The sequence below is a fragment of the Pseudophryne corroboree genome, unplaced genomic scaffold (assembly GCF_028390025.1).
Source record: "Pseudophryne corroboree isolate aPseCor3 unplaced genomic scaffold, aPseCor3.hap2 scaffold_337, whole genome shotgun sequence".
NCBI lineage: Eukaryota > Metazoa > Chordata > Amphibia > Anura > Myobatrachidae > Pseudophryne > Pseudophryne corroboree.
The window spans coordinates 61,753-78,254 of record NW_026970004.1 but is presented as its reverse complement, the minus strand read 5'-3'; the positions used below and the strand labels follow the sequence as shown (position 1 = coordinate 78,254).

Sequence of the window (16,502 nt, the reverse complement as noted above, 5' to 3'; positions counted from 1 at the left end):
AGCTGCTGCAAGAAATCAGCTTGAATGCTTCAGGGGCTGGGGCATAGCCAACATGAGCCCCACACCGACGGAGGGTGGAGGTGTTTAATGCGAACTAAGGGTCATCCAAGCGCCGCAAAAGGCCGCCATGCCCTGCATACCCCTTTTCTCTTTTCATATGCAGATGAGGGTTCCAGCCAACTTTGGCCCACTGCTTGGATGACATCACCGTATGCAAATACGTCTTCTGCAGACCTTCCCCCAGGAATGCTTGTACTAGTTGTTGCATTTGGTTTGTTGTTTGGGGTGCTTCAGTATTAGGCAGCCTTCTGCTCTCCCATGTTCATCTGAAAATATGTGTTCTCCCTGCAGTTGTTGTCCCCAGATGAGAGTTCTCTTGTGCTGCCTCAGTTGAATCTCCTTTACTTGACAGAGATGTGCCTGAGCAGCGGCCCTCCCCAGCCCTATCCCAAATCATACTTATTTTGCATAGGAGATACCATGGTCATGAAGATTGTTCTTCCAGGGTGAGGTTCATTCATTGCATTCTGGGTATGCTGACCCCTGTGATTTCCCCAAATGTGGGAAACTCGACTGCATTATTTGTGGTAGTGGGGGACTGTGTTTGTGCTTTCCTCTGGTCAGCTCTGGTAAAAGTCAGATTTCTTTGTCTCAGATCTTCCTCTAGCCTTGTTCTTTTTTTGAGAGTTTCCTTGTGCTGCCTCAGTTGGATTTCCTTCACTTGACAGGGGGGTGCCCGAGCAGCGACCCTCCCCAGCTCTAGCCCAACTCCTACTTACCTGCCAGGTGAGATACTATGATCAGGAAGGTGCTTCTCCCAGGGCAAGGCTCACCCATTGCACTCTGGGTGTGCTGCTCCTACGATTTCCCCAAATGTGGGACACTTGACTACATAATTTGTGTTTCCTCTGGTCGGCTACTCGTATAATTCAGATCTCTTTGTCTCAGGTCTCTCTCCAGCCTAGTTTGCTGTCTGTTTCCACTTCTCTTTTCTTGAGCCCCTGCCCTTGCCCTTGTGCACTCTCCTGACTTCTCCTGTCTGCTTACTTTGTGCCTTCCAACGCACAATGCAAACTACAGGTAGTGCTGCAGGGCCAACACCCTTTTACTTGCCTTACAGAGCAGCTCTGGAGCTGTTACAGTGCCCAGCTGCTGCAAGAAATCAGCTTGAATGCTTCAGGGGCTGGGGCATAGCCAACATGAGCCCCACACCGACGGAGGGTGGAGGTGTTTAATGCGAACTAAGGGTCATCCAAGCGCCGCAAAAGGCCGCCATGCCCTGCATACCCCTTTTCTCTTTTCATATGCAGATGAGGGTTCCAGCCAACTTTGGCCCACTGCTTGGATGACATCACCGTATGCAAATCCGTCTTCTGCAGACCTTTTCCCAGGAATGCTTGTACTAGTTGTTGCATTTGGTTTGTTGTTTGGGGGTGCTTCAGTATTAGGCAGCCTTCTGCTCTCCCATGTTCATCTGAAAATATGTGTTCTCCCTGCAGTTGTTGTCCCCAGATGAGAGTTCCCTTGTGCTGCCTCAGTTGAATCTCCTTTACTTGACAGAGATGTGCCTGAGCAGCGGCCCTCCCCAGCCCTATCCCAAATCATACTTATTTTGCATAGGAGATACCATTGTCATGAAGATTGTTCTCCCAGGGTGAGGTTCATTCATTGCATTCTGGGTATGCTGACCCCTGTCATTTCCCCAAATGTGGGAAACTCGACTGCATTATTTGTGGTAGTGGGGGACTGTGTTTGTGCTTTCCTCTGGTCAGCTCTGGTAAAAGTCAGATTTCTTTGTCTCAGATCTTCCTCTAGCCTTGTTCTTTTTTCGAGAGTTTCCTTGTGCTGCCTCAGTTGGATCTCCTTCACTTGACAGGGGGGTGCCCGAACAGCGACCCTCCCCAGCTCTAGCCCAACTCCTACTTACCTGCCAGGTGAGATACTATGATCAGGAAGGTGCTTCTAGGGCAAGGCTCACCCAATGCACTCTGGGTGTGCTGCTCCTACGATTTCCCCAAATGTGGGACACTTGATTACATAATTTGTGTTTCCTCTGGTCGGCTCTCGTATAATTCAAATCTCTTTGTCTCAGGTCTCTCTCCAGCCTAGTTTGCTGTCTGTTTCCACTTCTCTTTTCTTGAGCCGCTCCCTTCTATGCCCTTGTGCACTATCCTGACTTCTCCCGTCTGCTTACTTTGTGCCTTCCAACGCACAATGCAAACTACAGGTAGTGCTGCAGGGCCCACACCCTTTTACTTGCTTTACAGAGCAGCTCTGGAGCTGTTACAGTGCCCAGCTGCTGCAAGAAATCAGCTTGAATGCTTCAGGGGCTGGGGCATAGCCAACATGAGCCCCACACCGAAGGAAGGTGGAGGTGTTTAATGCAAACTAGGGGTCATCCAAGCGCCGCAAAAGGCCGCCATGCCCTGCACACCCCTTTTTTATTTTCATATGCAGACGAGGGTTGAAGCCAACTTTGACCCACTGCTTGGATGACATCACCATATGCAAATCCATCTGCTGCAGGCCTTCCCCCAGGAATGCTTGCACTAGTAGTTGCATTTGGTTTGTTGTTTGGGGGTGCTTCAGTGTTAGGCAGCCTTCTGCCCTCCCATGTTCATCTGAAAATATGTGTTCTCCCTGCAGTTGTTGTCCCCAGATGAGAGTTCCCTTGTGTTGCCTCAGTTGAATCTCCTTTACTTGACAGAGATGTGCCTGAGCAGCGGCCCTCCCCAGCCCTATCCCAAATCATACTTATTTTGCATAGGAGATACCATGGTCATGAAGATTGTTCTCCCAGGGTGAGGTTCATTCATTGCACTCTGGGTATGCTGACCCCTGTGATTTCCCCAAATGTGGGAAACTCGACTGCATTATTTGTGGTAGTGGGGGACTGCGTTTGTGCTTTCCTCTGGTCAGCTCTGGTAAAAGTCAGATTTCTTTGTCTCAGATCTTCCTCTAGCCTTGTTCTTCTTTCGAGAGTTCCCTTGTGCTGCCTCAGTTGGATCTCCTTCACTTGACAGGGGGTGCCCGAGCAGCAATCCTCCACAGCTCTAGCCCAACTCCTACTTACCTGCCAGGTGAGATACTATGATGTTCACTGTTAGGGCAATCAGGATGTGGAATTCCCTGCCAGGGAAGGTGGTAATGGCGGACTCTGTAATTGGATTTAAAAAAGGAATGGATACATTTCTGAATGAAAAAGCTATCCAAGGTTATAATACTTAAAATATCAACATGGTTAATCCGGGGGTAACATGAGTTATAGTAGCTAACTAGTCATAAAACATTATTCAGCAAGTATGTAGAATCATCACAACTTAAAACAGGTTGAACACGATGGGCAATTTGCCTCTATTCAACCTCAAAAACTATGTTACTATATGTTACTATATTACTATGTTACTGTAGTATACAGAACACCACAATGTAATGAGCAGTGATAGTGAGCACTGATGAGGATACTAGAACTGACACTGAGCAGCAAGATGCAGCACTGGACTATTAGTAATGTACTGTAGTATGCTGAGCACCACAATGCAGCACAAGACAATGAGCAGTGATACTGAGCACTGATGAGGATACTACTGAGAACTGACACTGAGCAGGAGAGACACACTACTAGTATTACTGAGCAGCAATAAGTAACCACTGATACTGAGCACTGATATTGAGATTTCCACTGAGAGAACATAGCCACGTCCTCTCCGCTCTCTCTTCAATGCACGAGTAAAAATGGCGGCAACGCGCAGCTCTTTATATGGAATCCGAATCTCGAGAGAATCCGACAGCGGGATGATGACATTTTCCCTTGTTCAGGTTTTCCGAGTCAGGCGGGAACAACCGAGCCTGCTTCGGACCAGTGTAAACCACGTGGAGTTCGTCGGGAATTCGGTTCTCGGAGAACCGAACCCGCTCCTCTCTACCTTATACCCATCAATTTTTTTATTTTCAATCTAAGCCCCTGCAGTTTTCTGTAAGCATCTGCTTCGCTATGATGATCAACAAGTCACAAGGGCAAACACTCAGGGCTTGAGGCGTAGATCTTAGGACCAGCTGCTACAAGCATGGCAGAGGTGTCACTATCACTGGTGACACCCAGAGAGGTGGCGAAGGAGATTGTAATGCAGTGCGCGCAGATAAGCAGCGCAATGGTAAAAAGGAGGCATGGTTTCATAGGTAGGGGCGTGGCCTGGTGGCCTGAATCTACATTTTGTTGCTCCGGGTGTCCCGGGGGTTGGGGGCTGCACCCGGGGACTAGTGTGTGTGCGGTGCTGGCTCCTGCACAGTGACAGGGCATGGCCACCCAGCATGACGCCTCCATTCTTGACCATGCTGTAATTGCAGTCGCACTGCAGTTCAGCGTGATCATAAAAAATGGTGTAGCCTCCTGCTGGTGCAGACTGTATGTGCGCGCAGGAAGCCGCCACCATTTTTGTGATCACAGCGGCTGAATGTGATGTCATACAGCCGCTGTGACCACGCCCCCTGTGTCTCCTCCGTTGCAGACCCCATTTTGAAGCCTTGCCCCCGCACCGCTCCATCCCTGACTTGGAAATGGAGTGTTGCTGACCCCCCTCTCCCCCCCCCCCGCCCCGATTGACAGGCAGAGGCGATCGCATTCTCTGCGGGGTGCCGCAGAAAATGCAGGCACATGCGTATGCTGTTAGCAATTTTTGCAGTTGGATCGCTTATTGTGATTGCATTCCAACCTGAATCAGGCCCTATTACCTATCACAATGCGCTGCGGGCAGTACAAAATTGGGTTAATATAGGAGTAAAACTCCCAGACCTGTGCTCCTTAACTGTACCTGGTGGCTAGTGGAGCGGCTGCCCAGTAATCAGTGTCCACGCCAGTGCGCACACGGTCCACCCCCTACGGCCACGCTCCCCTTCATCAGCGGCCTCGTGATCCGGAAGGGCGGTGTGTGTGTGACTGACCTTAGGAAGAAACTGGAGCCTCCGCTGCAGTGACCCAGCAACCAGGGCACGGGAGTATACAGCGCCGCTGGGAGTGATGAAGCTGCAGTAAAGATGTCTATTAGACCTAGCCTGCTGCAGCCCTTGTAGATTCTCATAAAACAAGTTCTTCTTTTCTTGTCAAAATTAATAGCTAAGAATAGGCTGCCTGAGGCAGGCCCCTGTTAAGTGGCCTGCTACTGAAGGCACCAACTACAAACTGAGCTCCCTGTTCATGGAAGCGGGGTTATAGAGGAGGATGCGCTGAGCATCTTGGGAACAGTCAAAAGCTTTGAGCCGGTTGGTGCCTCAGATCAAGATCCTACTCTACACCCCAATGTGAATCCTTGTGGAGTCCAGTGTACCCCACAGAAGAAATTAATGTGTCACACCCATTGGCAGCAACCTTAGAATAGCTGCTGACGGGCACAATTGAGAAAGGAAGGGGGGGGGGGACATTTGAATCCAGCACATAGATGCAATTCAAATATGTAATTTGTACCTTCCTATTTTAAAATATAATGGATGAACCTCACCTTGTGAGAACAATCTTCATGATCAAGAGATCTCATATGCAAAATAAGTATGAGTTGGGATAGGGCTGGGGAGGGTGGCTGCTCGGGCAGCCCCTCCCCCGTCAAGTTAAGGAGATTCAACTGAGGACGCACAAGGGAACTCTCGTCTGGGGACAACAACTGCAGGGAGACCACATCTGTTCAGATGAACATGGGAGGGTGGAAGGCTGCCTAATATTGAAGCACCATCAAATATCAAACCATATGCAACAACTAGTACAAGCATTCCTGGGGGAAGGTCTGCAGAAGACGGATTTGCATACGGTGATGTCATCCAAGATGTGGGCCAAAGTTGGCTGGAACCCTCATCTGCATATGAAAAGAGAAAAGGGGCATGCAGGGCATGGCGGCCTTTTGCGGTGCTTGGATGACCCCTAGTTCGCATTAAACACCCCCACCCTCCTTTGGTGTGGGGCTCATGTTGGCCATGCCCCATCCCCTGAAGCATTCAAGCTGATTTCTTGCAGCAGCTGGGCACTGTAACAGCTCCAGAGCTGTTCTGTAAGGCAAGTAAAAGGGTGTGGGCCCTGCAGCACCACCTGTAGTACGCATTGTGCGTTGGAAGGCACAAAGTAAGCAGACGGGAGGAGAAGTCAGGATAGTGCGCAAGGGCATCCTTTTCTCTTAGTCCGTAGAGGATGCTGGGGTCACATTAAGAACCATGGGGTATAGACGGGATCCGCAAGAGACATGGGCACTTTAAGACTTTCAAAGGGTGTGAACTGGCTCCTCCCTCTATGCCCCTCCTCCAGACTCCAGTTATAGGAACTGTGCCCAGGGAGACGGACATTTCGAGGAAAGGATTTATTGTTAAACTAAGGTGAGCATCTTACCAGCTCACACCTTAAGCATGCCGCAGAACGTGGCATTCAACAGAACACAAGCCAACGGCATGAACAATTGCAGCAAAAAGCTGACCAGAACCATAACATAACATGTGTATAACCACAAGTAATAACTGCAGACACAGTATGGACTGGGACGGGTGCCCAGCATCCTCTACGGACTAAGAGAAAAGGATTTACCGGTAGGTATTAAAATCCTATTTTCTCATACGACCTAGAGGATGCTGGGGTCACATTAAGAACCATGGGGTTATACCAAAGCTCTTGAACGGGTGGGAGAGTGCGTACGACTCTGCAGCACCGAATGACCCAACTTGAGGTTATCATCAGCCAAGGTATCAAACTTGTAAAACTTAGCAAAAGTGTTTACTAAATAGCTGCTCGGCAAAGTTGCAATGCCGAGACTCCCCGACCAGCTGCCCAGGATGAACCCACCTTTCTAGTAGAATGGGTCTTCACCTAATTCAGTAACGGCAATCCTGCCATGGAATGAGCATGCTGAATCTTACCACAGATCCAGCGCATAATGGTCTACATGGAAGCAGGACACCCAATCCTGTTGGGAGCATACAGGACAAACAGAGCCTCTGTTTTCCTAATCTGAACCGTTCTGGTGACATAAATTTTCAAAGTTCTGACCACAGCCAGAGACTTTGACTCAACGAAGGTGTCAGTGGCCAAAGGCACCATGTGGAAAGATGAACCACCTTCGGCAGAAATTGTTGACGTGTCCTCAATTCTGCTCTATCTTCATGAAAGATCAAATAAAGGCTCTTGTGATACTGCATGGTTTGTACTGTTTTCCATGTGCTCCCAGATCTTTCAAGCAAGTAGCATGGTCAAGAAAGTTCTGTTTGAAAAGAAACAACATTTACTGTCATTGTTATAGAATTTGGGAGAAAAAACAAGAAGAAATCTGCACTGTTGACGCACTGGACAGAATGAATGAATCATAAAATATAACCTTTATTAAGTATGTATTAAAATTGGATAAATATTAATATTATTATCCCAAACTGCAGTGAAACATAAAGGTTAAAATCACAGAACTAACATACATGTGCATAAGAAGAATAAAGAGATGTGAAAAAAAGGTTTAAAAAGCGTGTCCGTGTGTGATTATTTTTGAAGGCACAACCCTGGCGGGGTTGTTTATATAGATATATATGTTGCTAATAATCACTTTCTAGCGTAATGTTATTAAATAGCTGTTAGTATCTATGTCGTCAGGTACCACTGGGTCGTATCCTATATACTCCCTTCACTCAATATGGGTTACCTCCCGGGAAGCCATCCCCATTGGCGAATTTGTGGGGGTGATTGAGTATAACCGGTAAGCTAACCTCCAATTTGTGGGGTGCTTAGGTAGATGGGGATCACTTATTTCTCTGTGTCCCCTAAGACTATATTCCTAAATTCAATACCACAGGGGGATAGCTTTCTATATCGGATAAGGAATCACTTGATAGGGAAATCTCTATGCATCATGGAAAGATCATATTTATTAATATCCAAACTAAAAAAAATGATGAATAGCTTTAATTTAGCTGTTTAGATATAGTTAATTGGCGAGATATACCAACAGGTGCGGTTGCCTTAAGGAATATGGCAATTCCAATATAAATAGCAGCCCTCCTTCATATAATCAGCCAGATCTTATTAAATCTGGTCCAGATATAGCCGTTCAGATATACTTAATTGACAACATATATCAATCGGTGGGGTTGCCTTAAGGAATATAGCAATTCCAATTCTCATATAAATAGCAACCTTCCTTCATATATTCAGCCAGATCTTATTTAATCTGATCTAGGCGTAGGCAATAATGCTTTCCTTAGAGGTATAGCCACCTCAATTCTTATTAGGAAGCAAAGTGTCTGTCATAATGGTTTATCCAATTCATCTAAGAAATAATATATTCCATGTGTCAGAGATTCATTACTCTCTATTTACACTGTTAAAGAGTTAATTCTTATTATGTTACAGTGTAATGAAATTATCATATAGGGAGATGTGGCAATTCCATGTGCTATATATATAATAACCCTTAGTGGTCCAGATTCCACAATGAGGAATTTTCTTATAAACCGCTGAAACACACAGCTGTTTGACTGACTTCCAAATATATCTATCTCACTTTGTAACAGTCTTATGATAGAGAAACTGTTACATATTCGGTCACTTAGTTATCTAAAGGTAAACAGACTCAGTGTGAGGGTAATATAATATATCAAATGCGCTGTCAATAATCGTGGTAACTGGTGTAATAATGTGGTATATTGAGTATGCTAGTAAGGCATATAACTGCTCTCCAGCCTTTAAGTGTTACCAATCAATTTGTTACACTGTAAAGGATTTATGGTGTCCTGTTAGGACATGCAGCTGCTAGGCTGACTCAAAGATTTATCCATTTGTAACAATTATGTAACAGTTATATACATGTTACTGGTATTACATAGAAATAGTATGACACAGGCCAGCAGTCCCATGTGTCTAGATTCCACAATAGGAGATTTTCTTTGTCTTATAAACTGCTGGAACACACAGCTGCTAGACTGACTTCAAATATATATATTACTTTGTAACAGTCTTATAGTAAAGAGACTGTTACACACTGTCATTTAGTTATCTCAAGGTTAGCAGATTCTGTGTGAGGATAGTGTTCTGTTAGAACATGCAGCTGCTAGGCTGACTCATAGAAAATGTATCAATTTGTAACAAATGACACATACAGCATTAAATTAATATCTATAGCAGCCCATGTGACATCTCTACTCTTATCATAATTGTCTGGTTATTGCCAATCTGGACAGCAGGAGTGATATATATTCACTAGTCCCAATATCCCATCATATAAATATACCCACACTGATATACTTTCTTATCAAGAGTTATTAGTAGCTATCTGTATGCACTTTAGACATTGTATCTGCTAAGTGACATCATATCTAGTGTATTCCTTTCTTATAGCTCAGCTTCTATTCCCTATTAGTGGAGACTAACAGCTAACATCATAATCATATATTTTTGTTTTATAACATTTCACATGAGTCAAATACACGCGGACACGCCGTGCCCTACACGTGTGTTTCACTGCATCTATGGCAACTTACATTAAAGCTAACAAGAAAGCACACTCGTTCTGTCTTTAAACTGATAAAAGAAACCCCAATAATATGGGGCATGCAAAAATTGAGATAAAACTCAGTTTTGCTCCTCTCCACGGAAATCTTTAATAAAAGGCGAAATATTTGTTAGTTCTGAAGAGAAACCAGAGCATGACCAAGATTCCACCTGTCGCCTGAGTGCCATGCCAGCAGTTCTCATTGAGCTCAAAGTGAGCACCCAATTTGAAAGAAAGATAGCAGATTTCTCACCAGGCTTCCCCTAGCTATAAACATGGTTTGTACTCTTTTCCATGTGTTCCCAGATCTTTCAAGCAATTAGTATAGTCAAGAAAGTTCTGTTTGAAAAGAAACAAACATTTACTGTCATTTCTATGCAAATGAGCTTACATTAAAGCACACTCGTTCTATCTTTAAACAGATAAAATAAAACCCCAATAAGATGGGGAATGCAAAATTTGAGATAAAACTCAGTTTTGCTCCTCTCCACGGAAATCTTTAGTAAAAGGCGAAAGATTTGTTCGTTCTGAAGAGAAACCAGAGCATGACCAAGATTCCACCTGTCGCCTGAGTGCCATGCCAGCAGTCCTCATTCAGCTCAAAGTGAGCACCCAATTTGAAAGAAAGAAAGCAGATTTCTCACCAGGCTTCCCCTTGCTATAAGCATGGTTTGTACTCTTTTCCATGTGCTCCCAGATCTTTCAAGCAAGTAGCATGGTCAAGAAAGTTCTGTTTGAAAAGAAACAGACATTTACTGTCATTGTTATACAAATAAACTTACATTAAAGCCAACAAGAAAGCACACTCATTCTGTCCTTAAACTGATAAAAGAAACCCCAATAATATGGGGCATGCAAAAATTGAGATAAAACTCAGTTTTGCTCCTCTCCACGGAAATCTTTAATAAATGGCGAAAGATTTGTTCATTCTGAAGAGAAACCAGAGCATGACCAAGATTCCACCTGTCGCCTGAGTGCCATGCCAGCAGTCCTCATTCAGATCAAAGTGAGCGCCCAATTTGAAAGAAAGCAGATTTCTCACCTGGCTTCTCCTTGCTATAAGCATGGTTTGTACTGTATTCCATGTGCTCCCAGATCTTTCAAGCAAGTAGCATGGTCAAGAAAGTTCTGTTTGAAAAGAAACAAACATTTACTGTAATTTCTATGCAAATGAGCTTTCATTAAAGCACACTCATTCTATCTTTAAACCGATAAAAGAAAATCCAAAAAGATGGGGCATGCAAAAATTGAGGTAAAACTCAGTTTTGCTCCTCTCCACGGAAATCTTTAGTAAAAGGCGAAAGATTTGTTCGTTCTGAAGAGAAGCCAGAGCATGACCAAGATTTTCATCTGAAAATATGTGTTCTCCCTGCAGTTGTTGTCCCCAGATGAGAGTTCCCTTGTGCTGCCTCAGTTGAATCTCCTTTACTTGACAGAGATGTGCCTGAGCAGCGGCCCTCCCCAGCCCTATCCCAAATCATACTTATTTTGCATAGGAGATACCATGGTCATGAAGATTGTTCTCCCAGGGTGAGGTTCATTCATTGCATTCTGGGTATGCTGACCCCTGTGATTTCCCCAATGTGGGAAACTCGACTGCATTATTTGTGGTAGTGGGGGACTGTGTTTGTGCTTTCCTCTGGTCAGCTCTGGTAAAAGTCAGATTTCTTTGTCTCAGATCTTCCTCTAGCCTTGTTCTTCTTTCGAGAGTTCCCTTGTGCTGCCTCAGTTGGATCTCCTTCACTTGACAGGGGGTGCCCGAGCAGCAATCCTCCACAGCTCTAGCCCAACTCCTACTTACCTGCCAGGTGAGATACTATGATCTTCACTGTTAGGGCAATCAGGATGTGGAATTCCCTGCCAGGGAAGGTGGTAATGGCGGACTCTGTAATTGGATTTAAAAAAGGAATGGATACATTTCTGAATGAAAAAGCTATCTAAGGTTATAATACTTAAAATATCAACATGGTTAATCCGGGGGTAACATGAGTTATAGTAGCTAACTAGTCATAAAACATTATTCAGCAAGTATGTAGAATCATCACAACTTAAAACAGGTTGAACACGATGGGCAATTTGCCTCTATTCAACCTCAAAAACTATGTTACTATATGTTACTATATTACTATGTTACTGTAGTATACAGAACACCACAATGTAATGAGCAGTGATAGTGAGCACTGATGAGGATACTAGAACTGACACTGAGCAGCAAGATGCAGCACTGGACTATTAGTAATGTACTGTAGTATGCTGAGCACCACAATGCAGCACAAGACAATGAGCAGTGATACTGAGCACTGATGAGGATACTACTGAGAACTGACACTGAGCAGGAGAGACACACTACTAGTATTACTGAGCAGCAATAAGTAACCACTGATACTGAGCACTGATATTGAGATTTCCACTGAGAGAACATAGCCACGTCCTCTCCGCTCTCTCTTCAATGCACGAGTAAAAATGGCGGCAACGCGCAGCTCTTTATATGGAATCCGAATCTCGAGAGAATCCGACAGCGGGATGATGACATTTTCCCTTGTTCAGGTTTTCCGAGTCAGGCGGGAACAACCGAGCCTGCCTCGGACCAGTGTAAACCACGTGGAGTTCATCGGGAATTCGGTTCTCGGAGAACCGAACCCGCTCCTCTCTACCTTATACCCATCAATTTTTTTATTTTCAATCTAAGCCCCTGCAGTTTTCTGTAAGCATCTGCTTCGCTATGATGATCAACAAGTCACAAGGGCAAACACTCAGGGCTTGAGGCGTAGATCTTAGGACCAGCTGCTACAAGCATGGCAGAGGTGTCACTATCACTGGTGACACCCAGAGAGGTGGCGAAGGAGATTGTAATGCAGTGCGCGCAGATAAGCAGCGCAATGGTAAAAAGGAGGCATGGTTTCATAGGTAGGGGCGTGGCCTGGTGGCCTGAATCTACATTTTGTTGCTCCGGGTGTCCCGGGGGTTGGGGGCTGCACCCGGGGACTAGTGTGTGTGCGGTGCTGGCTCCTGCACAGTGACAGGGCATGGCCACCCAGCATGACGCCTCCATTCTTGACCATGCTGTAATTGCAGTCGCACTGCAGTTCAGCGTGATCATAAAAAATGGTGTAGCCTCCTGCTGGTGCAGACTGTATGTGCGCGCAGGAAGCCGCCACCATTTTTGTGATCACAGCGGCTGAATGTGATGTCATACAGCCGCTGTGACCACGCCCCCTGTGTCTCCTCCGTTGCAGACCCCATTTTGAAGCCTTGCCCCCGCACCGCTCCATCCCTGACTTGGAAATGGAGTGTTGCTGACCCCCCTCTCCCCCCCCCCGCCCCGATTGACAGGCAGAGGCGATCGCATTCTCTGCGGGGTGCTGCAGAAAATGCAGGCACATGCGTATGCTGTTAGCAATTTTTGCAGTTGGATCGCTTATTGTGATTGCATTCCAACCTGAATCAGGCCCTATTACCTATCACAATGCGCTGCGGGCAGTACAAAATTGGGTTAATATAGGAGTAAAACTCCCAGACCTGTGCTCCTTAACTGTACCTGGTGGCTAGTGGAGCGGCTGCCCAGTAATCAGTGTCCACGCCAGTGCGCACACGGTCCACCCCCTACGGCCACGCTCCCCTTCATCAGCGGCCTCGTGATCCGGAAGGGCGGTGTGTGTGTGACTGACCTTAGGAAGAAACTGGAGCCTCCGCTGCAGTGACCCAGCAACCAGGGCACGGGAGTATACAGCGCCGCTGGGAGTGATGAAGCTGCAGTAAAGATGTCTATTAGACCTAGCCTGCTGCAGCCCTTGTAGATTCTCATAAAACAAGTTCTTCTTTTCTTGTCAAAATTAATAGCTAAGAATAGGCTGCCTGAGGCAGGCCCCTGTTAAGTGGCCTGCTACTGAAGGCACCAACTACAAACTGAGCTCCCTGTTCATGGAAGCGGGGTTATAGAGGAGGATGCGCTGAGCATCTTGGGAACAGTCAAAAGCTTTGAGCCGGTTGGTGCCTCAGATCAAGATCCTACTCTACACCCCAATGTGAATCCTTGTGGAGTCCAGTGTACCCCACAGAAGAAATTAATGTGTCACACCCATTGGCAGCAACCTTAGAATAGCTGCTGACGGGCACAATTGAGAAAGGAAGGGGGGGGGGGGGGACATTTGAATCCAGCACATAGATGCAATTCAAATATGTAATTTGTACCTTCCTATTTTAAAATATAATGGATGAACCTCACCCTGTGAGAACAATCTTCATGATCAAGAGATCTCATATGCAAAATAAGTATGAGTTGGGATAGGGCTGGGGAGGGTGGCTGCTCGGGCAGCCCCTCCCCCGTCAAGTTAAGGAGATTCAACTGAGGACGCACAAGGGAACTCTCGTCTGGGGACAACAACTGCAGGGAGACCACATCTGTTCAGATGAACATGGGAGGGTGGAAGGCTGCCTAATATTGAAGCACCATCAAATATCAAACCATATGCAACAACTAGTACAAGCATTCCTGGGGGAAGGTCTGCAGAAGACGGATTTGCATACGGTGATGTCATCCAAGATGTGGGCCAAAGTTGGCTGGAACCCTCATCTGCATATGAAAAGAGAAAAGGGGCATGCAGGGCATGGCGGCCTTTTGCGGTGCTTGGATGACCCCTAGTTCGCATTAAACACCCCCACCCTCCTTTGGTGTGGGGCTCATGTTGGCCATGCCCCATCCCCTGAAGCATTCAAGCTGATTTCTTGCAGCAGCTGGGCACTGTAACAGCTCCAGAGCTGTTCTGTAAGGCAAGTAAAAGGGTGTGGGCCCTGCAGCACCACCTGTAGTTCGCATTGTGCGTTGGAAGGCACAAAGTAAGCAGACGGGAGGAGAAGTCAGGATAGTGCGCAAGGGCATCCTTTTCTCTTAGTCCGTAGAGGATGCTGGGGTCACATTAAGAACCATGGGGTATAGACGGGATCCGCAAGAGACATGGGCACTTTAAGACTTTCAAAGGGTGTGAACTGGCTCCTCCCTCTATGCCCCTCCTCCAGACTCCAGTTATAGGAACTGTGCCCAGGGAGACGGACATTTCGAGGAAAGGATTTATTGTTAAACTAAGGTGAGCATCTTACCAGCTCACACCTTAAGCATGCCGCAGAACGTGGCATTCAACAGAACACAAGCCAACGGCATGAACAATTGCAGCAAAAAGCTGACCAGAACCATAACATAACATGTGTATAACCACAAGTAATAACTGCAGACACAGTATGGACTGGGACGGGTGCCCAGCATCCTCTACGGACTAAGAGAAAAGGATTTACCGGTAGGTATTAAAATCCTATTTTCTCATACGACCTAGAGGATGCTGGGGTCACATTAAGAACCATGGGGTTATACCAAAGCTCTTGAACGGGTGGGAGAGTGCGTACGACTCTGCAGCACCGAATGACCCAACTTGAGGTTATCATCAGCCAAGGTATCAAACTTGTAAAACTTAGCAAAAGTGTTTACTAAATAGCTGCTCGGCAAAGTTGCAATGCCGAGACTCCCCGACCAGCTGCCCAGGATGAACCCACCTTTCTAGTAGAATGGGTCTTCACCTAATTCAGTAACGGCAATCCTGCCATGGAATGAGCATGCTGAATCTTACCACAGATCCAGCGCATAATGGTCTACATGGAAGCAGGACACCCAATCCTGTTGGGAGCATACAGGACAAACAGAGCCTCTGTTTTCCTAATCTGAACCGTTCTGGTGACATAAATTTTCAAAGTTCTGACCACAGCCAGAGACTTTGACTCAACGAAGGTGTCAGTGGCCAAAGGCACCATGTGGAAAGATGAACCACCTTCGGCAGAAATTGTTGACGTGTCCTCAATTCTGCTCTATCTTCATGAAAGATCAAATAAAGGCTCTTGTGATACTGCATGGTTTGTACTGTTTTCCATGTGCTCCCAGATCTTTCAAGCAAGTAGCATGGTCAAGAAAGTTCTGTTTGAAAAGAAACAACATTTACTGTCATTGTTATAGAATTTGGGAGAAAAAACAAGAAGAAATCTGCACTGTTGACGCACTGGACAGAATGAATGAATCATAAAATATAACCTTTATTAAGTATGTATTAAAATTGGATAAATATTAATATTATTATCCCAAACTGCAGTGAAACATAAAGGTTAAAATCACAGAACTAACATACATGTGCATAAGAAGAATAAAGAGATGTGAAAAAAAGGTTTAAAAAGCGTGTCCGTGTGTGATTATTTTTGAAGGCACAACCCTGGCGGGGTTGTTTATATAGATATATATGTTGCTAATAATCACTTTCTAGCGTAATGTTATTAAATAGCTGTTAGTATCTATGTCGTCAGGTACCACTGGGTCGTATCCTATATACTCCCTTCACTCAATAGGGGTTACCTCCCGGGAAGCCATCCCCATTGGCGAATTTGTGGGGGTGATTGAGTATAACCGGTAAGCTAACCTCCAATTTGTGGGGTGCTTAGGTAGATGGGGATCACTTATTTATCTGTGTCCCCTAAGACTATATTCCTAAATTCAATACCACAGGGGGATAGCTTTCTATATCGGATAAGGAATCACTTGATAGGGAAATCTCTATGCATCATGGAAAGATCATATTTATTAATATCCAAACTAAAAAAATGATGAATAGCTTTAATTTAGCTGTTTAGATATAGTTAATTGGCGAGATATACCAACAGGTGCGGTTGCCTTAAGGAATATGGCAATTCCAATATAAATAGCAGCCCTCCTTCATATAATCAGCCAGATCTTATTAAATCTGGTCCAGATATAGCCGTTCAGATATACTTAATTGACAACATATATCAATCGGTGGGGTTGCCTTAAGGAATATAGCAATTCCAATTCTCATATAAATAGCAACCTTCCTTCATATATTCAGCCAGATCTTATTTAATCTGATCTAGGCGTAGGCAATAATGCTTTCCTTAGAGGTATAGCCACCTCAATTCTTATTAGGAAGCAAAGTGTCTGTCATAATGGTT

At 45.5% G+C, this 16,502-nt stretch overlaps 10 non-coding genes across 10 annotated transcripts; 6 read left to right on the top strand and 4 right to left on the bottom strand.

The window, feature by feature from the left end:
* The first annotated feature begins 455 nt into the window (after positions 1 to 455).
* LOC135019682 (U1 spliceosomal RNA) lies at positions 456 to 619 on the top strand. The gene has a single exon (XR_010217204.1). It is a non-coding gene; the product is annotated as a U1 spliceosomal RNA (small nuclear RNA).
* Positions 620 to 771: 152 nt separating this feature from the next.
* LOC135019844 (U1 spliceosomal RNA) lies at positions 772 to 935 on the top strand. The gene has a single exon (XR_010217352.1). It is a non-coding gene; the product is annotated as a U1 spliceosomal RNA (small nuclear RNA).
* Positions 936 to 1,603: 668 nt separating this feature from the next.
* LOC135019725 (U1 spliceosomal RNA) lies at positions 1,604 to 1,767 on the top strand. Its single transcript, XR_010217245.1, has one exon. It is a non-coding gene; the product is annotated as a U1 spliceosomal RNA (small nuclear RNA).
* A 152-nt stretch (positions 1,768 to 1,919) lies between these two features.
* On the top strand, positions 1,920 to 2,079 carry LOC135019909 (U1 spliceosomal RNA). The gene has a single exon (XR_010217402.1). It is a non-coding gene; the product is annotated as a U1 spliceosomal RNA (small nuclear RNA).
* A 671-nt stretch (positions 2,080 to 2,750) lies between these two features.
* LOC135019672 (U1 spliceosomal RNA) lies at positions 2,751 to 2,914 on the top strand. The gene has a single exon (XR_010217194.1). It is a non-coding gene; the product is annotated as a U1 spliceosomal RNA (small nuclear RNA).
* Positions 2,915 to 9,543: 6,629 nt separating this feature from the next.
* Positions 9,544 to 9,659, bottom strand: LOC135019977 (U5 spliceosomal RNA). Its single transcript, XR_010217471.1, has one exon. It is a non-coding gene; the product is annotated as a U5 spliceosomal RNA (small nuclear RNA).
* A 275-nt stretch (positions 9,660 to 9,934) lies between these two features.
* LOC135019924 (U5 spliceosomal RNA) lies at positions 9,935 to 10,050 on the bottom strand. The gene has a single exon (XR_010217417.1). It is a non-coding gene; the product is annotated as a U5 spliceosomal RNA (small nuclear RNA).
* Positions 10,051 to 10,336: 286 nt separating this feature from the next.
* Positions 10,337 to 10,452, bottom strand: LOC135019967 (U5 spliceosomal RNA). Its single transcript, XR_010217461.1, has one exon. It is a non-coding gene; the product is annotated as a U5 spliceosomal RNA (small nuclear RNA).
* Positions 10,453 to 10,722: 270 nt separating this feature from the next.
* LOC135019938 (U5 spliceosomal RNA) lies at positions 10,723 to 10,838 on the bottom strand. The gene has a single exon (XR_010217431.1). It is a non-coding gene; the product is annotated as a U5 spliceosomal RNA (small nuclear RNA).
* A 144-nt stretch (positions 10,839 to 10,982) lies between these two features.
* LOC135019998 (U1 spliceosomal RNA) lies at positions 10,983 to 11,145 on the top strand. Its single transcript, XR_010217490.1, has one exon. It is a non-coding gene; the product is annotated as a U1 spliceosomal RNA (small nuclear RNA).
* The last annotated feature ends 5,357 nt before the right edge of the window (positions 11,146 to 16,502 follow it).